This window comes from Chiloscyllium plagiosum, chromosome 15 (assembly GCF_004010195.1).
Source record: "Chiloscyllium plagiosum isolate BGI_BamShark_2017 chromosome 15, ASM401019v2, whole genome shotgun sequence".
NCBI lineage: Eukaryota > Metazoa > Chordata > Chondrichthyes > Orectolobiformes > Hemiscylliidae > Chiloscyllium > Chiloscyllium plagiosum.
The window spans coordinates 48,762,802-48,788,473 of record NC_057724.1 but is presented as its reverse complement, the minus strand read 5'-3'; the positions used below and the strand labels follow the sequence as shown (position 1 = coordinate 48,788,473).

At 38.8% G+C, this 25,672-nt stretch overlaps 1 protein-coding gene across 1 annotated transcript in view; it reads right to left on the bottom strand.

Annotated features, from left to right (window-relative positions):
• The window catches only part of tenm1 (teneurin transmembrane protein 1), a 2,412,691-nt gene extending 2,392,850 nt beyond the window's left edge, over positions 1 to 19,841 (bottom strand). Inside the window, exon 1 of the mRNA XM_043704862.1 lies at positions 19,574 to 19,841. The gene's annotated coding sequence lies outside the window, so the exon portion shown is untranslated. The remainder of the gene's footprint in view (positions 1 to 19,573) is intronic.
• Between the last annotated feature and the right edge of the window lie 5,831 nt (positions 19,842 to 25,672).

Here is a 25,672-nt window from a genome sequence, read left to right as displayed (position 1 = left end):
AAAGGCCGCCTTGCTGACCTTTTGAGGGGCCCTATTCTGTCCCCAGTTACCCTTTGTCCTTAATGTATTTATTAAAAAAAATTGGATTCTCCTTAACTCTATTTCCAAAGCTATTCCATGTCCCCTTTTTGCTCTCCTGATTTTCTGCTTAAGTATACTCCTATTGCCTTTACACTCTTCTAAGGATTCACCCGATCTATCCTATCTATACCTGACATATGCTTCCTTCATTTTCTTAACCAAACCCTCAATTTCTTTAGTCATCCAGCATTCCCTACACCTACCAACCTTTCCTTTCACCCTAACAGGAATACACTTTCTCTGGATTCTCGCTATCTCATTCCTGAAGGCTTCCCATTTTCCAGCCGTCCCTTTACCTGTGAACGTCTGCCTCCAATCAGCTTTTGAAAGTTCTTGTCTAATACCATCAAAATTAGCCTTTCTCAAATTTAGAACTTCAACTTTTAGATATGGTCTATCCTTTTCCATCACTATTTTAAATCTAATGGAATTATGGTCATTTGGCCCAAAGTACTCCCCCACTGACACCTCAGTCACCTGCCCTGCCTTATTTCCCAAGAGTAGGTCAAGTTTTGCTGAATCAGAAAATTGTCTTGTACAGACTTAACAAATTCATCTCCATCTAAACCCTTAACACTATGGCAGTCCCAGTCTATGTTTGGAAAGTTAAAATCCCCCACCCATAACCACCCTATCACTCTTACAGATAGCTGCGATCTCCTTACAAGCTTGTTTCTCAATTTCCCTCTGACTATTAGGGGATCTATAATACAATCCTAATAAGGTGATCATCCCTTTCTTATTTCTCAGTTCCACCCAAGTAACTTCCCTGAATGTATTTCCAGGAATATCCTCCTTCATTGCAGCTGTAATGCTATCCCTTATCAAAAATGCCACTCCCCCTCCTCTCTTGCCTCCCTTTCTATCCTTCCTGTAGCATTTGTATCCTGGACCATTAAGCTGCCAGTCCTGCCCATCCCTGAGCCATGTTTCTGTAATTGCTATGATATCCCATCCCATGTTCCTCACCATGCCTTGAGTTCATCTGCCTTCCCCGTTCGGCCTCTTGCATTGAAATAAATGTAGTTTAATTTATTCGTCCTACCTGCCCTGACTGTTTGAATCGCTTCTGTTCTCAACGGAACCAGTCTCAGATTGATCTCTTTCCTCACTATCTCCCTGGGTCCCACCAACAGCCACCCCCCCTCCCCCCCCCACTCACCTTACTCGTTTAAATCCTCTCGAGCAGCTGTAGCAAATTTCCTTGCTGGTGTATTAGTCCCCTTTCAACTTAGGTGCAATCCGTCCTTCTTGTACAGGTCACTTCTACCCCAAAAGAGATTCCAATGATCCAAAACTATGAATCCTTCTCCCATACACCAGCTCCTCAGACATGCATTCATCTGCTGTATCTTCCTATTCCTGCCCTCACTAGTTCGTAGCACCGGGATTATTCCAGAGATCACTACTCTCAAGGACCTCCTTTTAAAATTCCTGCCTAACTCTCTATAATCACCCTTCAGAATCTCAACCGTTTCCCTTCCTATGTTGTTGGTTCCAATATGGACAAAGACCTCTTGCTGGCCCCTCTCCCCCTTAAGACCATTCTGCACCCTCTCTGAGACATCTTTGATCCTGGCACCATGGAAGCAACACTCTATTCTGCTTTTTCTCTGCTGGCCAAAGAAACGTCTGTCTGTATCTCAGACCAGAGAATCCCCTAACACAATTGATCTCTTGGAACCCAACGTACTCCTCATTGCATTAGAGCCTGTCTCAATACCAGAAACCTGGCTGTTCGCGCTACGCTCGCCCTGAGAATCCATCACCCCCTACATTTTCCAAAACAGCATACTTGTTTGAAATGGGCATAGCCACAGAACACACCTGCACTAGGTGTCTACTTCTCTTATCTTTCCTGGAGTTAACCCATCTGTATGACTGTATCTGAGACTTTCCTCCCCTCCTATTACTGCCATCCATCACATACTGTTGCTGTTGCAAATTCCTCATTACTTCTAACTGTCTCTCCAAACGATCCATTCGATCTGATAAGATTCGCAACCAACAGAATTTATTGTAGATATAATCCGCAGTAACCCTTAAACTCTCTTTAAACTCCCACATCTGACAAGAAGCACATGTCAGTCTACTACTTGACAAAACCATGTTGACTATCTGAAATCAAATTGTTTCTTGCCTGATGATTATAAATCTTATCTCTTATAATCCTTTCCAAAGACTTTCCTACAACAGAAGTGAGGCTCACTGGTCTATAACTACTGGGTCATCTCTACTACCCTTCTTGAACAAGGGCACAATATTTGCAATCCTCCAGTCCTCTGGTACTAAACCTGTAGACAATGATGACTAAAATATCAAAGCCAAAGACCCTGCTATCTCTTCCGTAGCTTTCCAGAGAATCCTCGGATAAATCCCATCTGGCCCAGGGGACTTGTTTACTTTCACTCCTTCTAGAACCTCTTTGTAACTAACCTCGATCCTTTCCAGTCTAATATCTCATATCTCATTCTTCTCTTCAACAATATTCTCATTTTCCTGAGTGAGAACCAATGAGAAATGTTCGTTTAGCACCTCTCCGATCTCCACAGGGTCCACACTCAACTTCCCACTTCTGTCTTTGACAGGCCCTATTCCTACCCAGCAAATTTCCCAACCAGGATATTAGTACCCATCTGTTTCGAGTGAAGACCATCCTGTTTGTACAGGTCCCACCTTCCCCAGAATGAGCCCCAGTTATCCAAGTCCCCGAAACCCTCCCTCCTGTACCCATCCTTGCAGCCATGTGTTCAGCTGATATCTCTCCCTATTCCTTGCCTTGCTATCACGCAGCATGGGTAACAAACCAGAGATAACAACTGTTTATTCTATCTCTCAGCTTCCACCCTAGCTCCCTGAAATCTTGCCTTACATCCCTATCCGTCTTACTACCAATGTCGTTGGTACCTACATAGACAACGACTTGGGGCTGGTCACCCTCTCCCTTCAGGACCCCACAGATACGATCTGAGACATCACAGACTCTGGCACCTGGGAGGCAACACACCAACCGCGAGTCTTGTTCGTTGCCAACAAACCTTCTATCTGAACCTCTAACTGTTGATCCCCAATGACTAATATTCTCCTCCTTTCCCTCCTTCGCTTCTGTGCAACAGGGACAGGCTCTGTGTCAGAGACCTGGGCCCCATTGCATACCCCTGGTAAGTACACCCCCCCAACAGTGTATACATGTTTTTCAGGTGAATGACCACAGGGGATCTCTCCATTGTATGTATTTTCTCCCTTTGAACAGTCACCCAGCTTTCTTCGTGCCGAGGAATAACTACTTCCCTGTAACTCATCTATCACAGCCTCTGCCTCCCGAATGATCCAAAGTTCATCCAGCTCTCGTTCCAGTTCCCTAACACAGTCTTGGAGGAGCGAGAGTTGCGTGCACTTTCTGCATATGTACTTGGATGGGACACGAATGGCGTCCCTCACCTCAAACATCATGCAGGAGGAACATTGCTCTCATTGCCCTTAACTTCCTTTCTCTCCCTTGTTGCATTTTAACTCAAAACAAATCTGGTGGTTGGCCTCAAAAATGCTTACATTTTCATTTTTTATTCATTCATTTGATGTTGATGGTGCTGGTGCAGCTAGTACTTTTTGGTAAAAGACCAGATAAGAGTCAACCATCTTGCTCTAGGTCCGGAGAGATGCAAAGACCACACCAGTTGAGGACGGCATAGCTTCTTCCCTGAAGAAGCTATGTAAACCAGCTGGGTTTTAAATGACACTTGTCAGGTGGTTACACTACCATTAGACTAGTTTTTTTTATTCCAGATTTTTATTGAATTCAAATTTCACCATCTGCCATGGATGGATTCTAACTCACTCATTAGTCTGGAGTTCAGAATTACATTACAACTCTGCCATCAACTCTCCATATTTTGAGTTCTTCCAAAAAAACAAAAGAACTGTGGATGCGGGAAACCAGAAACAAAAATGAGAATAGAAATTGCTGGAAAAAAAAACACTGATAAAGTCTGGCAGCATCTGTGGAAAGAAATCAGAGCTAATGTTTCAGGTCCTGTGATGCTTTTTCAGAACTCAATGTCCTTGCTGCCATAGGAACATCTTTCTTGTATAAACATAATCTGTCTAAATTCCAAACACCTTATTGTAATCCATACCAAGCCACCACAGATCATCTAATTGTCAATTTCTCTCAAGCCTTACAAATCCTGAGTGTCCACACTTCAGTTCAATTGGTAAGGAACATCTTGATAAACTGTTGAAGTTTATGCTCTGGAAACAACCCCTTTGGAAGGGGATTTTTGGAAATGGGAGATCCTCTTAATCAGTTATAAGAAACCTCTTCAGATTTTGGCTGATGCACATTTGCTCAGTCATCCTGATGCACCATCTGTTATCATGATGTGATAAGCCTGACTACTTACTTACCGCTGTCCAAGCCTTCTGCTGCAATATTCAACATTTCTTGTCTTTTCATCATGCACCAGTCATTCTCCCCAATGCATTACATTTGTTGTTTAATAGTAATCATGCTGAAGCATGTTGACATGAGTTACCCCTTTTTTTTAATCACAGGGTGACGATTTCAGATGACCACAGGGCAGAGGTCTCACATTCAGTAGTAGCCCAAAAGAAATGGTCTCATTATTTTCTGGGCCTTCTTTTCTAAATTTCTGATTAAGTTTAAAACCAACCAACCATATAAAACTATTGCTTTTAATACTTATTGGTAATGTAAATGCACATGCAAGTTTATGCAATGTTCATCAAATATGACAAGAAATGTAAAGTAATAGGTTGTTCAATGCATTGCTTTATAAATGTGTTTCTACAGATGGCCTGAGAATTATTGAGCCATGTAGCTGGTGTCAGAAAAAGAAACATTAGTAGACATTAAGATGTGTGATAGTCATTTATACATTATGCATTTTCTATTCATTATGCATGAAAATCAACCCTTAGGCTGCTAAACATATAATGAAATTTGATACCCATTTTTATTTCTCACAGTTGAAGACTTATTAATATCTTTTCAATATTACTTGAAGCTGTAAATAAACTCCTACCTGCAAGAATTGACATAAAATGAAGCACTATTCTAAAAAAAAGTCCAACATTTTTGTTTTCTCTTCCCATTTCATCAAATGGTTAGCTAAATAATTATAAATGTTATACAAACTAGCAGATTTCCCATGGCATTGCTCATGGTGAGTCAGATGATAACAAAAGGAATGTTTGTACCAAGTAGGATTTGACATGAGAACTGCTGGCTTCTAGTGACTGGAAAATACACATTCTATTTTATTAAATAGCAGTTTGAGGGGTTTTTTTAATCATTATAAGCTGTCCCTCAGTTCCAGGATGATATCTATTCATGGTTAAGCATTTCTTCTATGTGTGACAGAATACATTGATTCTCAGACTGTAGATCATTGGGCACTTGGAGCAGGACATCCAAGAACTAATATGATTCAAAGTGCAGGATTTGCTTCCTGTTTGTATTTATTTACTTCTCTAGGTCTACTTTGTTTGGAATAGGTGCTCTGGACTCAAAGCACAATGCAGCTTCTTGGGCAAGTTGTTGCCATTTTGAATTAGTCACAACCTCCTCCCAATCATTAATGTCAACGCTGCCACCTTTCAAGGAGATCTTCAAATGGTATTTGTCATAGCTTCTTTGTCCTTTCCCAAAACACTGGCCATCTTAATTTGAGAAAACCTGACGAGGAAGGAGAGCCACCTTTCAGCCATTGAGTTACAGTGTCCAGCTCATTGTAGTTGGTTTTGAAGGAGTTTTGCCTGAATGCTTGCTGAGCTGGCCTCAAGAAGGACATGAACATTTGTTCAACAGTCCTCATGTTGAATCAGGAGAATATGGCTGAAGCATTCCTGGTGGAATTTCATTAGTATTCTTCTATGTCACTGATAAAGTCCACGATCCAGCACTTCAGTACAAGAATGTGGTGACAATAAATGCTATGTTGACTTATGTCTTTTGTTGAAAAATGTGTTGCTGGAAAAGCGCAGCAGGTCAGGCAGCATCAAAAGAGCAGGGGAATCGACGTTTCGGGCATAAGCCCTTTTTCAGGAATTATGCCCAAAACGTCGATTCTCCTGCTCCTTTGATGCTGTCTGATTTGCTGCACCTTTCCAGCAACACGTTTTTCAGCTCTGATCTCCAGCATCTGCAGTCCTCACTTTCTGCTAGTTATGTCTTTTGTTGACTTGCATCCGTCGGGAAGTCAAACACTCACTGTCATAGCTTGTAGAAGACAGAACTGGGATAGTTGATTCAGTGCTGTAACTTCTTGTTAATGGTGGTGTTGTAAGAAAGTTGGCTCTCAAGATATGGAAATGCTCAATAAATTCCATAATCTCTCTTTCAACATATATGCAAGATCAAATAACTGGCTGACCAGGTGTGGGCTAATTCGTGAGGTTTGTTTGGAAACATTTAAAGGATGGGTTGAGTCTCTGATATCAAGAATTGAAGAGATTGAGAACAGTTTGCAAATTTTGTACAGAATGGATCAAACATTGTATTGATATGTCGATTATGGTCAGTCAAATCTTGGCATGGAACTAACAGGGATTAAAGACTTTTTCAATTTAGGCAGTATTTAATACACATAGGTAAAAACAATGACTGCAGATGCTGGGAAGCAGATTTTGGATTAGAGTGGTGCTGGAAAAGCACAGGAGTTCAGACAGCATCCAAGGAGCAGGAAAATCGATGTTTTGGGCAAAAGCCCTTCATCAGTAATACCTACCAGAGGACAGCTAGTCTGATGGGTTCAATAAGCAATACTAGATAGATTATAAATAATATGAGAGCTTTCTTATCATTATTAATTCTGGGATGAGGGCATTACTTGCCAGGTAGAATTCATTGCCCATCTATTGGGCAGTTAAGAGTCAACCATAATGCTGTGGATCTGGAGTCACATATAGGCCAGACCAGATAAATATGGCAGTTTCCTTCGCTAAAGGACATTAGTGAATCAAAGGCTTTTTCTAACAATTGACAATAGATTCATGGTTATCATTAGATTTGTAATACCAGATTTCTTTTTAATTAAGTTCAAATTCCACCATCTACTGTGGCAGGAATCAAACTCAGGTCCCAAGAACACTATCTGAGTCTCTGGATTAACAGTCCAGCAATAATACCATGAGACCATCACGTCCCCAGCTACCACACGTGCTTGTTTCACTTTGCTATAGACTTTGAACATGACTGCTTCAGCTCTCCTACTCAAGACAGTTGTTGTCATCCCATTGTGAAGCAGTTGAAGAACTGTGGTGGCATTTTTATTACAGCTTTGATTTAATTACAAAACTCTATCCATCAATTTATGAACGTTGTAAGTGAACAGTCTTACATACATATATTCTTTGCAGGGTTGTACCTTAGAGCACAACTTGGGACCTTAATTGTTGCAAAAATAATTCCAAAATCAGTCTCCTTGTTGATCCCTTCTGACAATAATTACCAAGTGGGTGAGAAGCAGTGTGGACAACCCTCCGCCCTCCCCTAACAGGAAGGCAGGCAAATGGGACAGGCAACATTCAAGATGCAAGTGAACAGGTTAACTGCCCTTTATACAAATGAAAAGGTTTTCCATTTACTAGAACTTTAAAGCAGGGTAGAGGATAATACTTGAGGCTGCTGACAGAGCAAGTGTTAGGAACATAATTGTGGAATTGTAGAGCTCTGACTTGTACCAGCAATGAATAGGTGGATGGTGTCACGTGATGCATATATGCTTTTAAGGAGCAGTACTGCTCTCAATGACTACCACTGTCAGAGGATTTGATTTCAATGTTCCATGACTCTGCATTCAGCATATAGCATAACTACAGTTTGCAAATAGTCCTATGATCTTGTAAATAACCAATATTACTGTTTTAGTAATTCTTATCAAATGCTTGGAATGTTTACATTAAATAGTAGAACATAACTTGATGGCAGCATGGTTTTGTTTTCAAAGGTATAGCTGAGATATATTGAAGCCTCAACACTTTCTCACACAGTCAAAGAGCAATCAGTATGGAACAAAGCATGCCAAAGTATTAATTTACCCTGTGTAAGTGATTATGAAGCTGGTTGGAAATGTCTCCAATGTGTGTTACATTAAAGGCAAGAACGTTGACCTTAGAATTCCAATTTTCATTCACTGATTGGGTGTACAGACTCAGCAGAATTCTCCACTCTGTGAACCCAATATTTAAAAATAGTCATCTAACTTTCAATCCAAAAGGGTAGAGGGGAACCTAGGGCTGGATTGGGCATGGGGCCAGACTAAGAAGCTGCTTAGTTCCTTAGGCAGCCTGAGTGGAAAGCTGTATTGGGGATCAAGTACTGTTATCTAAGTTTAAAACTAACGATTAAAACATAATCTTGCTCTCCTTCTTCATTCTTCATGTCAATCTGTTCCAAAACATCAATCCCCATGAATTCTTATACCCTATATGGTATCACTCCTCATCCCTGTGAACCTTTTTAACTATACCATATCACAGCCAACTCATACTCCCCAGTCATCAACATTTATCCTTCCTTTTCCAATCATGACATAACTTGAGACATTCTGATACAAAAATGAAGTAACCAGTCAATTTAGGATGGCAGTACTGAAAAAAAAACTCACTGATAAAATAAACAAATCTAATCTAAATCAAAGGATCCCTTATGAAAACAAATATTTGACACAAGAGCTCAATAATTTATTTATACAAATAAATATTTAATGTAAGCGCTTAATCTATTATGTAAACAAACATTTCAATTCATTAAGCAGTTAGAACTGTCCATCAAAAGGTACCCCACTGTGAAAATGTTAGCTTGAAATCAATCATCTGAAGTCACTGTCACTGTTCTTTTCAAATTCCTTTTTAGAGAATTTCTTGACAGCTTTACTAATCCCAAGGAATTAATGCAATTGCTTTAATGCAAATGCAGACCACCCACAATCCCAAAGTGTTACCTGCACCAAAGACAACCTTATTTTCCAATAAAACATTCTTCTAGACTTATCTGTCAATCACACACTCTTCACTACGCACACACACACCACTTCATCTGCACACACTTCCCATGCCCCTTCCAACTCAATCCATACAGTCTAATTCCCTCTACCCATCTCAGTGGTCTCTAACACCTCAATCTCAATTGCCTACTTTCACCCACCATTCCAAATCACCTAGTGCCCACATGTTCGCATGCAAGCAAGAGACAAAACAATGCAGTTTCATGATCTCAATTTCAATATTGCAGACCACAACACACATCTTGATACTTGTTGTCACATATAGCAGTTTGATACTTCTTGTTCCTTTTCAAGCTTTTTGACAGTTCAATACTGTTGACATTTCCTGGCGGTCTTGACACTTGTTGAGATTCTTGACAAGTTAAACAGTTCCAAGGCACTTGCTCACCATCTTCTTTACAATTCCACAGGGCACCTAAACCTCCCAAAGAGATCCTGAACAGTCCCCAACCCAAGAATTTCCAACCTCTACCCCTCAAGTATCCTGGCACTGTATCTGCAGATCCTGTATCTGCAATAATTCAAAGGGACCTTTAGCTATCAAAAAGAAATGCACTGGAAATAGATCAGGTCTTGTCAGTCTAAGTTGCACATTCTGCGTTCCAGACACCAAGGATGACAAAATCTGATTTTAGAAAAAGCCAGCTACCACCAGAAATGATGCACATGAAATGACAGCTCACCCTCCAATCTTGCCCCTGCAAAAATGAGACATGTTAGGTGTGGTATATCCAATATCTGGCATTTTTGTCACAGCAGAGATGCTCTCCACCATAGAGAAATTCAGGGCTATAGTTTCAGTTGAAAATGAATTATAGGTTGTTCACTTTTAATTTGTTTTATTTAATGACAATGTGTGATTACAAACAAAGTCTGTAGTTTTGACTCAATTGAAAGGCTTCCAGAAGAAAGAAAGTCCAGAGATGATTTTTGAGAAAATTTCTCAAGAGTAGATCAATTCTCTGAACAGAAACTGTTCCCTTATGGTTTTACAAATCATAAATGAGAAAAGAGCCATGACCTGTGTTTCCAGGCCAGAATAAAATGAACCTGCCTTCCTGAGTATGAGTCATCCCAGAGCAATAGTCTCAGAAAAAAGATAAAACTGGGCTTTGGCAAAGGACAAAGTTGAGGTTGTGTGACATTCAGTTGGTTTATTTAGAAAGATGGCTGGCTTCTAATGCTGAGTGTTGTCAATAGTAGTTTTTACTTCCCATACCAGCTAAGTTTGTTAACAAATAACAATAATGAATATTAACAAAAACATTGAAATGGTAAATATGGATGTAATTTACAATGGGAAAGATTGTGATAAAAGGAAGAGGGCAGATGTATGGTTTTTAGTATATACAGATTCTGCAACCAAATTCTGGACTTTCTGATGTAAACCACAATCCATAAGGATAGGTCACAACACCTCCACTACAATAATCCTCAATATCAGTGACCCTCAAGGCTATGTACTCAAACCCTTACTATACTGCTTACACATTCACAACTATGTGGCCATTCCACCCCAGTTCCATTTACAAATTTGCTGGTGACACCATTGTAGTGGATATTATCTCAACAAGGCAGAGTACAGGAAACAGGTAGACAGCTTAGTGGTATGGTGTAAAGACAACAAATTCTCCCTTGTCAGCAAAACAAAGGAGATGGTCATTGACTCCAGGAAGTGGAGTGTAGGATGCATCCCTGTCTGTATCAAAGGTGCTGAAGTGGATGAAGATGAGAGCCTCAAGTTCTTAGGAGCAAATATCATCAACGATCTATCCTGATTCATCCATGTTGACAATATAGACAAGTAAGCATAGCAATGTCTCTCCTTCCTCAGAGGCAAAGGAAATTTGGCATGTTCACAATGACTCTTTTTACATTTTTTTTAGATTAGATTAGATTACTTAGATTAGATTACTTATAGTGTGGAAACAGGCCCTTCGGCCCAACAAGTCCACATCCCCCCCCCGCCGAAGCGCAATCCACCCATACCCCTACATTTACCCCTTACCTAACACTACAGGCAATTTAGCATGGCCAATTCACCTGATCTGGATGCATGGATCCATCATTATGGATGCATCATAGAAAACATCCTATTGGGATGCACCACAGCATAGTATCATAACTATTCTACCCAAGAACGGAAGAAATTACAGAGAGTTGTGAATGCAATGCAGACCATCACAAAATTGAGCTTTCTTTCCATTGACTCTGTCTACACTTTCTGCTGCCTTTGGAAAACAACCAACATAATAAACACCCTCCTATCCCAGTTATATTCTCTTCCACTCTCAGAAGGTATGAAAGTTTGAAAATATGTACCAGCAAATTCAAGAACAGCTTCTTCCCCACTGTTATCAGACTTTTGAATGGACATCTCATACATCAGAGTCAATCTTTCTCTGCACTTTTCTTATTCTGTATTCTATTCTATTACTCTAATGTATTTACATATGTTATGATTTGTCGAGACAGCATGCAAAATAATACTTTTCACTATTTCAGTGCATGTGATAATAAATGAAATTAAAAAATATTAAATTTATTTAATTTTCTTCATACCTTTTGTCATTACAGATTTTCCAATTTAAATCAAGTTTTGCAACAATTGCTCAAGTATGTCTGTCCTATCTACATATGGTCCCTCTGCATGGTACTTTCAGTTTCCTCATTGCAACTTTACATTGCCTGCCAGGGCAAATTGTTTACATGTTTGCATCTGTGAAGAACAGTGCCTTGGTTATGAATGTTTGTATCTTCCTGTACATGCAAGTATGCCACATTCTGAACCCAAGTGTCAATCCTAAATTTCTATCTCCCTTAAGATGCTTGACAATCCTTGTAGTTTTCTTTTGCAGTAAAGCTGTCAGTGGAACAATTATAGTGATCAAATTTGATTCAAATTTCGTACAGATTCTATCCAACCCCTAAAAAATTGAATCATTTTTCATTTTAGCAGCAAGGAATTGCGTGAACGATCGTACATTTGCTGTTCTTGGCAGCACTAGTCCTTGCACTACAATAGGCCCTAGGTGGGTTGCTCACACTTGCAAACTGACTTTTGGAAACATTTATCATCAAATCAACTGATTGCAAATTACCAAAGAGAACTTCTAATTGTTAAAGTGGTCTTAAACGATTCACTACATGCAGCACTTCATCAAGGTAAATCTCACCGGAAAGAACATTGGTTACAATTTGAATCTCTGAAAAAAAAGTGACTGGGGTATTTTTCAGATGGAATGCCATCACTTGACATTTGAAAAGACTATTTGGCATTTTCTCAGGATCTTAAAGGAACCCACCAAGTTCTACACAGATCTGTTAAAGGGACAAAGATATTTTACAGTACCAACTTTACCCATAGTGTTTTTTTACATGAGGAGTTTAGTAAGAATCTACATTTGTTACTACATTGACCTTTCTGTAGTCTATACTAGGTTCAGGTAGCTAGCTTTCCAGCATGGATTGGATTTCCATTTTCATTTTGGCGTGTTTCTCTTGTCCAAGTGATAAGAAAGCTGTATTACTGGAGAATATTCTCCTTTATCCGCATTTTGTATGGCTCAGGGTCGATACAATGGTTTATGGCTGCAGATTCCTCTGAACTCTCTGAGTAGCCTTCTTATGTTTCTTCATTGTGGCTAACCTCTGAAATAACTCAGTGTTAGCTAACTGGACAGTAGGTGGTTCAATTTGGGAACTGTCCAGGTCTCTTTCTGCATCATCACTCTCTATTTTTTCCTCTCCAATCCTTACCACTTGTCAAACGTGTGCTTACTTATCCTCCTTCTGTCAGTGGAATCGCTTCAGCATATTGATATTGTAATTGATACTTTTTCTGATGAACCAAGTGTATCAATCAAATAATTTACTGTAACAATCTTCCTGATTACCCGATGGGAACCACTAACCCATGCTTTCAATAGTTCACCTTATACAGACAATATTATTACCACCTGAAAAATGCTTCTATATCCCTTTAATTATACATTGAAAACTGCTGTCACAAATTTGAAAAATGCCCCACTGAGCCTTGGTTTGATCTCAAAGCCGTTGCCATCAGATGGTCCTTTGGAGACTGAGACACAATTCTTTTTCTGTTCCATCCTTTGAAACCAACATTTCCTTTCTTTCTCCTGCCTCTTTTCACTTTCCTTTGCCCTTCTTCCAGAGCTGAAACTCTAGAATCAACTTTTTATTGTCTTTCTCTTTCATCATTATGAAGCACTCTTTCTTCATATTCTTCCTTTCCTTTTTTACCTTCTTCCGCTCTTTCAAGTTCAATATTTTCATTTCAGTTTCTTATTCAAGATTCCTCATCTTGCTAATTCAATTGATGCACAAACAGCATTGTATTGTCTCTCTTCAAATGCTGTGCTATTATCCCCAGTTATGCCTACTTCCTTGGTCCATTTTATAAATTCCGAATTAAACATTTGGATGAAAGGGTCACCTCTGGAAAAGTTTAAACAACTGCTAAATCCATTTTAGTTTAATAATGCACAAACAAATGGTATCATGATCCAATTATTATTAGCCCACTTCCTATTAGACATTGTCAGCATTGGCAATCCCAACGCAAACCTCCAAAGTTTATATTCACACTAAAATGGGAGCAGTACACTACCTTTGTGAACTATGAATCCATAGTTCACAATATAAATTTAATTGTTTTATCCAGTCTCTAATATGGTCAATTATATGATTTCTCCATTTTAGACTGAAAAATAAAAATGATTCAATTACCAGGTTTCTTTAATAACAACAAATTACTGATTTGTTATCTAACAAATTGATTGCATAAAAGATGTACAATTGGTTAACACATGGTTTTTAGTATGAAAATATGAATGTGGACTTCTCCAAAGGACCTCAGAAATGTACACACACGCACACACACAAACCAGGTAAAGACATTTTTCTCTGCAGTGATTCAATTTAGAAAATTACCATTTTCGTTTTGCCAATAATGTTTAGATCTTAAAGAAAGATAAATAGGATCAAGAGTGAAATTTTCATAACATTGTTGATTAGGCATTCTGACATGTATAGGCTTGACATTACTCATGGAAATTTTCTTTGGAGTCTAGACAGTTGCAACTTGATCAGGAAATACATTAGTGAGATGCCTTGCAGTTGTTTTTCAAGAGTACCATTAGGTTTCTAAACACATTCACAACTAAAGATCCTTCAGGAACAGAAGACATGAGGTGAAAAGCATTTTCGTCAGCAGGCTTCCTCAAGTGAAAGCTAAAACTACTACCTGTCCTGAATGAACAGTGTTTCTCAGGCAGTCAGTAAACCAAATCTGGAGGCTCCAAGCAAGCCAGTCCAGTAATTAGCTTGAACCATATAGTGTCCAAGAAAAATGTTGTTAAACAAAGTTTCAATTTAACTTTTTGACTTTTGTTTTTGCTTCACAGAACTTGAAATAAATTAATTTTTGCACAATCCTTCAAAAATGAAGTGCTCAAAATATTAAATATGATGCCTTCATAATATCTGGTTTTATACTTTTAATATCAGTTTCTAAGAAAACAATTGTTTAGGGGTTGTTTGCAAAGGTGACATTGCAATCAAAATGATGCAAGGGTAACACTTACTGTACATGTAAAACAAAGAGAGGGGATACAGCCTGAGCACTAGGAACAGCCATTGTATTCACTTTCCCAGTTGCAGAATTTATAAGAATATTGCTCTGTTCTTTCTCTGTGATATATTAAATTCACTAAAATATGTCTTGGACTTGCCTTTTGAATTTATCCACATTGTTAATATAAATGTGACCTCAGTATCTCTGCTACAGCTAACAGGATATTTTCCATTTGTCCCATACTATCCAAGCATTTCCAAATGGACACTCCAGGATTTCCCAGATATATCCCCTACTTTCCATTCCTCTTTCCAAAATAGCACACAGCTATTTCCTTCCATGCAAATCATTTTGGTCAATGACTGTTCACATCCTCCAATTAAGGCTACAATTGAACAGGTATGAAAAGCAGTCAGTTTCTCAGCAAAATAAACATTTGGCTTGTGATAATTTGACAAATGAAAGCCAGCAGTAAAACAATTGAGCAGTCTGATTTTGTCTTCTTTTAACAATCATAGGTGAACTGTTCCCACCACTTTAAAAGCAAAACAGTGGTTCATATCAGACAAAACATAATAGTTATTAAACATTTCCATTAACATCCAATTCAAGTTGCTGTTTATAGAATCTTAAGTGGTTCATTTATCTCATGGAGTCTGACAAAATAAACAAAAGTTTAATTTTACCTTGCTCATGCATCTACTTCTATAGTGTACCTTGAATATTATTGAATCATGTCCATTTGTAATAAAATTAATTGAGCTCAGACAGAGTGTAGCTTGTAACTTGAACTCATCAGATTTTGTCCGGGTACTGGCAGTCCATGCAGCATTTATTTCAACGTTTTGATTTTACAATGTTTGCAGCAATTTCTTTCACCTGCGGCACCGTCATTTTAGCCATCCCCGCTTTGATAATTATATTTGAAACAATGTTAAATTTTTAACACTATTTTGTCATCAGGAACACTGGACAAATTACATTTCCTTGAACATATCCACATGAAGTGTTGAGGCCAAGAAAGCAGATACAGGCAAGGACCGAGGGGTGGGGCAGGGGGTGGATTCTGGGCAGAAAAAGCTGGACGGAGGATCTAGAGAAGGGTAGGCCAAAGGATTACATTTCTGACAGAAGGCTTAGACATAAAATAATTTTTGGCCAAATGTTTCACAACCGATGAGAGCTTGCTCCATACAAATCATTTGCCACATTTCCTACCATGACAACAGCAACTAGATATTAAAATTATTTAAGTAGCTTTAAACATATTTAAGATTTATAGGTTGTAAGAAGTATTGTACAGATTGAAACTCATTCTTTTACTGAGCTCTAAAGAACATTGATCATGTCATTAAATCACCTTCTATACAGTATATAATTCTATCCCATTAGATAGATTGTCATCTGCTTTTTAATACGTAGCATTTTTAAAATTGAATTATTTTAGTTTTTAAATATGAAAATATAACAGTTTCACTATACGATGTCACATAGCTATACATGCCCGAGCAATAGAAGTAATGAGTTTGCAAACACTATCTGTTTTAATTATCAAAGGAAATATTTTCAAATGCTATATTACCACTCAATAGTGACCAAGGAAATGCCTATCCCATGAAAATAGTTTTCAGGAGGCATCTCAGAACTGTAAAAGCTAATACCAGAACCATTTTTTGACTTTCAACTTATTTTTTTTCCACATAACCTCCATCCTTACTGTGATCATCACAATACTGCTTGCAAAGCCCATCACCAAAATGCATCAAAATTATCTGAAACAAATGTTATGCAGTTCACCTAAAAGAATCAATGTATCCTTCACTAAATTTCTATCCATATCTATTAATTTTGCTGTTTCTTTTACTTCCCAAATAAAATCTACTATTTTAATTGTCACTTGTTTTAGAATTTTATTTATGATCTCCTCCAATTTCATTTTCACCTTATGTCACTGCCATAATCATTGAAATTGTGTGCTATTCTGCATTCTACCCAATATACCAAATATGTCACAGTGCCCAGATAACTATTCTGTTCCACCTTCCAGTTCACATTCTTCGTTTTAAATGACTAGCTCAAAATGGACCCATGGGTGAAACAGAAGACATCATGTTCAAGTTTTCTGCATGAAGCGTAAAAGGTACCTGTGTCCTCACTATCTTTTAATTACCTTGAGAAACTCAACAATGACTAGCAATCAAATAGTTCAGAGACTTTCACTCCATCTGTTTAGATTTTGAATCAAAGCACGATGGAAAACCAATGATTTGACCCTGAGGGCAGCTTTCTGGTCGGCATCAGCCCAAGAGTTGATTTTAATTTCTATTGCCAATTTTTAAATGAACCACTAGATGGAGCAACATCAAACAATTAATTATTCCATATTCAGAGCATCTGGGCAAGGGGTGAACAGTATATGGACAATTTCAAATATATATTGCTTATCTTACTCAGAAATTACACTTGTTGATGCAGAATGATAAAGGTAAGGCATGTGCCTGACCTAGAACTGGACTAATATCTAACATAAAAAAGCAGGTGTGATATGAACATTGTTAAATTCTGACCATTATTCAGGAACCTGTGCCGAAAAATACACCTGTAAGGGAATTTTGGGGGAGAGAGGGAGAGAGAGAGAGAGCAGAGCTTTTCTCTGCTACCACCCACACATTTCATGGTTGAATAACCTGCGAAAATTCGCAGCTTAGATTTTGGAATGACTGATCGCTTCAGTGAAGTACAGCTGGTGCCTAGACAATTCTATCGCTGCATGAGTCATCTTTTGCAGGAATGAAGGTGAGAAAATGGCATGGGGAGGAGAGAAAACGATGAAAAATGCAATTCAACACATTGCTGGAATTATTTTTGGAAAATAACATCAACTTACCATCCGACCACTGCCGTGTTTCTTTTTTTCTTTTCAAAATATCACAGCTGGAATGTTTTCCAATAGTGCAACCTTTATGCATTATTTATCGTGAAAGCATAACTCAGTGCAAAGTTTGAGAGAGGTAAAAGTTCTTTCTGCACTCATGCACTTACAACTTCTGTACCAATAACAAACATCTGAAAACGTATCCATTATTTTTTGTTGTTGTAATCTTGCACTGTCATCACCAATTCTTTTATTGGGACAGTTAGGACTTAATTCTTTTCAAATTTCTATCTCCCTCTTTGCATCCACATTTAGTGTCATTTACATTTTCATTGTGACAGTCTTAACTCCTCAAAGGTTGACAAAAAAAATCATCTGGCTCAGCGAACTGGCTCATTTATTGGACTCAAGACAAAAAGCCAGCCTTGCCAATCACTCTTACTGTATTATGTATAAAAATAAGGGGAATGTACATCTAAGCTATGTATTCCACACCAAAGTAGGTGTGTCTCCTGTAAGGTAGCAAGTAAACTTATCCTTTGAAATATAATTTCTTTTTTTTGTAGCAGTTCAAAAAGGAAAACAATTTTAACTCTACATTGTTTAAATGAGTATTGACTATCAACGACAAAGTCAAAGATTTGAGTCTAAAGTTGTTCATCATCAAATATGTAGTTAGGGTGCAAATGGTAAACAAAAATTAATACATGTTAAAGTAGATCTTATGAAACAGGGAGAGTAATCATGAAGGACACATTGAATATTTCAGATAACTTACTGATGATGAGCACATCCATGGAGAATGAAAAAAATGAAAACATTAGTCAGAGCGCTGAATAAGACAAGGTGTGGGTGATCATCAGTACAATAGAAAAAACTTATTTTCTAAACAATAAGTTCCTATTAAGTGAATAGATTTATGATAATGAGGTATTCATCAGCAATATTTTGACTTGGAGTTGGGACTGAAAAGTAGTAAACTAAATGGCATAGAATTATGCTTGCTGCGAGCTATTGACAGAACTTTTTTTATACATTCTATTCATTTGGCAATTCTATTCATACAACTTTTTGAGCATACGATGAAAAGAGAAGTAAGATTTGAAGACAAACTTTTAAAAAGCAAGAAGTGGAAAATATTAATCTGGAAACTTGCCTGCTGTATACAGGCAGACAGTAATGCTGCCTATTCATGTTATACTGATCCCTGACATAAGACAATCACTCCAATGTACAGAATGTACAGAATCATTCCAATGTACAGAAGAACTCAGATTGAAAACATTCCTCACATGCTGTCTTTCACAGTACTGTTCATTTTAGGTGCTATTTCAATGCATGTTAAATTCTAGCCCTTGCTTGTACTGAGAAAATCAGTGATGCACTTCAAATGCAGAGCAAAGTTTGAGCCGGAAATAACAGCTATATCTGGCAAACAAATTCAGTACTGGAGTTCCTTTACAATGAAGTGGCAATTTAGTGATGAGTATTGATTACTAAAAGCAGAAAGAAATTCTCAAGTCTCCAATTTGTCAGTGCCTATTCTCAATCACAACAAGGAACTGTTTTTGGCTGCATCCTTTCAGTTCCATTCAGCAGCACTGGCTAAGATTGAACACCTCTTACCTTGCCAGTCCACTGATATTGTTACTCTGGCTATGTTCCAAACAGCATCAGTTAGAGAACAAATAATGGCTAAATTAATATCCACTTCAAAAATTAGTCAAGGTATATTATTCAAGTAAAATATCTAACAAATTCAAAGCATATGTCTGGGAAAAAAAGTTTGTCTTGTGGAACCAATTACCTTTTTGCTACATCCTAAAGTCTGATGAAGGTCACAAAAATAGTTAAAGCTTATTTTGTGTCTAATGTTTCTCAAGTGATTCTAGTATTAGAGACAAGAAATAAGAAGCTGACCCCAAGCTCTGGACAATACTCAGCTTGTGACAGTGATAAGCAAATGAATGCTGATATAAAATTGCTTCCTACCTGGTGCAAGCTGTTACTTCCTCTCTCATTAATCTGTAACCTTGTACGCTTTCTGCTTCTCAGTGAGTGAACATTCCGAGACAGATAGAAATTACACTCAGATGGGGGCAAAAAAAATAAATGAACGTGATGCTTACTGGAATCTTCTTCAGACTATTCAGCTTCTCACTTCCCAGGCAAACAGTTTCGAGCAAGTAAGAGAGTGTTTATCCTCTGCTCAGAGGATGCACATTTGTACGATAAACTGCATGTTCCCTGCAGTGTAGCAGAAAAGATGTGATACGCATACTAAAACAGTGTGTATTACACTGGGCTTGGCAAGCAAGCTCCACCTCTATATCAATGTATCTGGCTCCATCCTAGGGAAAATCACACTCAGAAAACACGTTTCCTTGCACTTAAAAAGAAACTGGATACTACTTGCCTATCCACCAGTTACCATCTTTGGCCAAGAAAATATTAGAAACAACAGAAGAGCCTTTCAGACCTATCTGTGATTTGAAATGACTGTCAGTTTGCAAAGAAGCTGAGGTGATTAAAACTAGTATTAACTGTTCATATGCCTTCTAAATGTTTCAATGTACATTAATGTGAAAGATTAATGTATTCCTCAGTGATATTAGCTATATGTTGGGAATGAGTATTCTGCAAATAAAGTACCTGTACATTTCATAGCCCAACTAATGTTAAGAAACATTAAGTGACAAGGTAAGTGAAATTCAGTTACAAATACTATTTAAAACATTTCCAAGCCTACCTACTCAATAAATAATATTTCCTAGTACCCCACCATGTTTGATGTTGAGAATGGACAATGACATTTCATTCTGTCCCAGTCCCATAAATATCTGTATCACTTTCTTTGCCACTTTCGGCATCATCAGATGCAAAACATGTTGCAGCAAAGTTTGCTCTACCTCCAACTCTTCTGACTTTCAGAGCCACATTTTTCAATAAACGGTGCTAACTTTGGCTCAGTTGACAGCATTCTGAACTTGGAGTCAGAGGTTTGTGCGTCTCCATTCCAGAGACTAAAGCATAATAATCTAGGCTAGCAATCCAGTGCAGAACTGAGTGAGTACTGCAGTGTCACACGTGCAGCTTATCAGATTACAAAGAACAGATGACATAGAAACAAGGGACTGCGTATCCTGAGGAGTGGCCATCCTACACGGATTGTCACTTTGTCCACTTTTTTATTGTAAGGAAAGATTGAAGCTCTGCAATTCTGAGAGAAGATACCACTCAGGGATTCTTCAAAAAAATGTAAAACTATCAGAGGAAGGCACATCATGCACTCAATTTATAACAGTTATATAGAATCATATAGAATCCCGATCGTGAGGAGACAGGCCATTTGGCCCTAAAACTCTTCCCTCTGAAGAGTAACCCACCCAGACCCATTCCCCTACTACTCTACATTTACCCCTGACTAACGCACCCGACCTACACATCCCTGAACACTATGGGCAACTGTTTATTTTGTATGGCCAATTCACCTGACCTGCACATGTTTGGATTGTGGGACGAAACCGGAGCACGCAGAGGAAACCCACGCAGACACGGGGAGAATGTGCAAACTCCATACAGACAGTCGCCCAAGGCTGGAAATGAACCTGAGTCCATGGCGCTGTGAGACAGCAGTGCTAACCACTGAGCCACACTGCTGCCCCATCAGCAGACAGATTCCGCAATTCAAAAAAAGGTCCTGCCATTCACTTTGGCAGCTGTTGCCACATGGTTAGTACATTAGGTAAGCGTGATGTTAGGGTGCTGGAAGAGTAGAGTGCGAGATAAGTTGGGTACCAACTGAGGAGGGGCAAGCTACCAGGGTAAGTATGCCAGATGGGGTAGGGTACCAGTTGGTTAGATTGCCAGAGTGTAAAGTGGCAACTTAGTGATGTGTTGTGTGGGGTAAATCGAGGTGGGCAGGAGAAATCAGGTTGAGTACATGGAATGGAGGTTGGGTGCTGAGTCTGACTGGGTCCAGCGATCGGACAGAGGGGATATTGAGTCCTATCCAGTGGATGGGAGTTGGCTTCACTTGGAGAAGGTAGGGGGAATGCGGGAAGACATGCTGGAGGCAAGAAGGGGAAACTCATGTCAGGAGATAGGAGCAGGGCTGTCACGTCAGCTCCAGCAATGTAGGAAAGATGTTGGGGACGGAGCCGGCAATGGGATTCAAATCCCAAGAGGGTGTCAGGTCAGGGCCTGGGCTGTGTAACAGGTCTGCAGGAGGTATAGTGGAGTGTGTGAGGTAAGCATGGGGTCTTTGAACAGTTATCCAGGAGTTAGACGATATAGTTAATAGTCAAACATCGCCCAAGCAACCATTTTTATTTTTATTTAATCAGAATTGTCTGAATTTTCTCAAATTATCCAATTTAAATGGAAACTTTCTGAAGATTGCAATCATAGAATTGGAATGAACCAACGAAATCTTCAGCTTCCCAGTCAATTCTGGAGCAAATGAGAAGTGAACTTGGGCCTTCTGCCTCAGAGGTAGGAACACTACATCTTCACCAAAAAGAGCAGAAGTAGAGAAATTTGGGTTCATGAACACGAAGCTTTCAAATTTGAGTTGTTCACAGAGCAGAATACGTTTGAAGAGATTTAATAGCATTGTTTGAATAAGTTAAAAGAAAACATTTCCAGTGATCACAAGCCACAGGTCACAGATTCAAATTGACTCACAAGCTATTGCTTGTTATAGCTGAATTTTAATTTTTTTGTGACTTGCGTGCAAAGACCCCCCAGATCCCTCTGAAAAGCAACTCACTAACTCACCTCTCACTTTGAAAAAAAAATCTACTTTTCCATTCTTCCTACTAAACTGAGTAATTTCACTTCAATTTGTACTCAGTCTGCCAACTTCTTTCCAGTTTTCCTTGTGTGGTCTATGTCCTAAAGTGTCCTCATCATAGCCTCTTTTAGCACAGTAACAAATTTGGTTATTTTAGACTTGCCACACAGATTTAAGTCTTTAGTGCTAGATTAGAAATAACTGGAGCTCATGAGTTTATCTATGCAAAGCTCATAGTTACACATGGCCTTCCTAAAATGATTTATCAATTTGTACTCTTTATGTTCTATGTATGAGGAAATCCTCAATTCATGCCTAAGTATTATTTTTGACTTCATGAGTCTTGATCTTGACATTTATTAACACTTTGTAGAACTCCTTTTAAAAATTCAAGTATAGCAAATCTATTGGTTTTATCCGATCTCTGCTGTTATCTCACACACAAAGAAACTTTAGTTAATCCATCAAGCATAATTTCTCTTCCAAAAAAATTGTTCTGATTTTCCAAGTGCCCTGTTACCACATCAATAATTAATTTTTCAGACTAACCCTTTCCTTTTTTTCTTGAACAATCGGTTACGTTTTCTATCTCCCAAAGTACAGCAACTGGTCTGGAATCTCAGAATTTTTGATAGTTGAAAACCAATGTATTTCTATCTCTGCAGCCCAAATTTTAAAACTTGAAGTTGTGGGCTATAAGTTTGATAGTTTTTAATCCTGTTAGTTTCACCCAAATGTTTTGTTCACCAGTATTAGTTACTTAATATTCATCACTCCAATTGTAATTTCACACAATCTTCCTGCCAAGAAAATGCTTATTTCCATATTTGTAATATCACATGACCATCATCGACACACTGTTGTAAGGATGTGAATGCATTGGAGAGAGTGCAGAAGATGTTTATGTGAAAGATTCAGGAATGAGACAATTTAGTAATGAAGAAACACAAAGATGTTGAGACAGTTTCCTTGGAAAGGAGAAGATTGAGAGGAAATTTGAAAGAAGCTTTCAATTTCATAAATTTTTGGCAGGGGATATAGGGAAAACCTGTTCCTATTAAAACGATTGAGAACAGAAGGCACATTGTTTAAAAATGTGTTTTGAAAAAGCAGCAAATATTATAAGGAACTTATTTTCAGACTGTGAACTACAAAATAGAGAAAGGTACTGCTTTGAACCCAAAAACCTGTGGAGAAAGATGTTGTAGTTTTTAAAATGAGGTACAGGAACTTATTGCATCTATAATGTTGCTTTATTCAAGCAGTTGGGAAGGTTTAAGATATGTGTGCAAGGCAGTTTTGCCGGGAAAAGGTCTTTTGATAGAGAAACCTACGTGGGAAATTTGAGAGAGTTCAGGAGTGCTTAGCAGTTACAGCTGCCTGATTGGTTCCTGGGAAAGTAGCTGAAGACCTGTATATGGACAAACATCCAGCCTGCAAAGAGAAAACATCTCACACTTACCTTTTTGTTGATCCTGTTTGGAGAAGTAACAGAAAATTTCCTGGTAACTTTCTCATTCCCTATTTCCGTGTAATTTGCTCATTGTCAATTCCTACGATGAAAGGAAAAAGAGGAAAAAATACCTTCAGAGGTCCTGAAAAAGCAAGTTCTTAAAATGAATAATGCCTCAAGTCCCTCGTAAGACCTTCCCTCCATACCAGGCAATATCCTAGTAAATTTCCTCTGCACCCTTTCCAAAGCTTCCACATCCTTCTTATAATGTGGTGACCAGAACTGTATACAATACCCCAAGTGCAGCTGCACCAGAATTTTGTACAGTTGCAGCATAACCTCATGGTTCCAAAACTCGGTCCCTCTATTAATAAAAGCTAAAACACTGTATGTCTTTTTCACAACCCTGTCAACCTGGGTGGCAACTTTCAAGGATCTGTGTACCTGGACACCGAGATCTCTCTGCTCATCTACACTACCAAGAACCTTACCATTAGCCCATACTTTGCATTCCGGTTACTCCGACCAAAGTGAATCACCTCACACTTGTCCTCATTAAACTCCATTTGCCACCTCTCAGCCCAACTCTGCAGCTTATCTATGTCTCTCTGTAACCTACAACGTCCTTCTTCACTATCCACAACTCCACCGACCTTAGTGTCATCTGCAAATTTACTAACCCACCCTTCTACGCCCTCATCCAGGTCATTTATGAAAATGACGAACAGCAGTGGACCCAACACCGACCGTTGTGGTAACTGGACTCCAGGATGAACATTTCCCATGAACCACCACCTTTCAGCCAGCCAATTACTGATCCAAACTGCTATATCTCCCACAATCCCATTCCTCCGCATTTTGTACAATAGCCTACTGTGAGGAACCTTATCGAACGCCTTGCTGAAATCCATATACACCACATCAACCGGTTTACTCTCATCTACCTGTTTAGTCACCTTCTCAAAGAACTCAATAAGGTTTGTGAAACACGACCGACCCTTCACAAAACCGTGCTGTTTATCCCTAATCAAATTATTCTTTTCTAGATGATTATAAATCCTATCTCTTATAACCTTTTCCAACACTTTACCAACAACTGAAGTAAGGCTCACTGGTCTATAATTATCAGGGTTGTCTCTACTCCCCGTCTTGAGCAGTCTTCTGGCACTATTCCTGTAGACAATGACAATTTAAAGATCAATGCCAAAGGCTCGGCAATCTTCTCCCTGGCTTCCCAGAGGATCCTAGGATAAATCCCATCCGGCCCAGGGGACCTATCTATTTTCACACACTGCAGGATTTCTATACCTCTTCCTTGTGAACCTCAATCACACCTTGTCTAGTAGCCTGCATCTCAGTATTCTCCTTGGCAACATTGTCATTTTCTAGAGTGAATACTGACGAAAAATATTCATGAAGTGCTTCCCCTATCTCCTCTGACTCCACACACAACTTCCCAGTACTATCCTTGATTGGCCCTAACCTTACTCTCGTCATTCTTTTATTCCTTAAATACCTATCGAAAGCCTTAGGGTTTACCCTGATCCTATCCGCCAACAACATCTCATGTCTCCTCCTGGCCCTTCTGAGCTCTCTCTTTAGGTCTTTCCTGGCTACCTTGTAATCCTCAAGCACCCCAACTGAGCCTTCACATCTCATCCTAACATAAGCCTTCTTCTTCCTCTTGACCAGAGATTCCACTTCCTTCATAAACCATGGCTCCCGCGCTCTACAGCTCCCTCCCTACCTGACAGGTACATACTTATCTAGGACACACAGGAGCTTTTCCTTGAATAAGCTCCACATTTCTAATGTGCCCATCCCCTGCAGTTTCCTTCCCCAT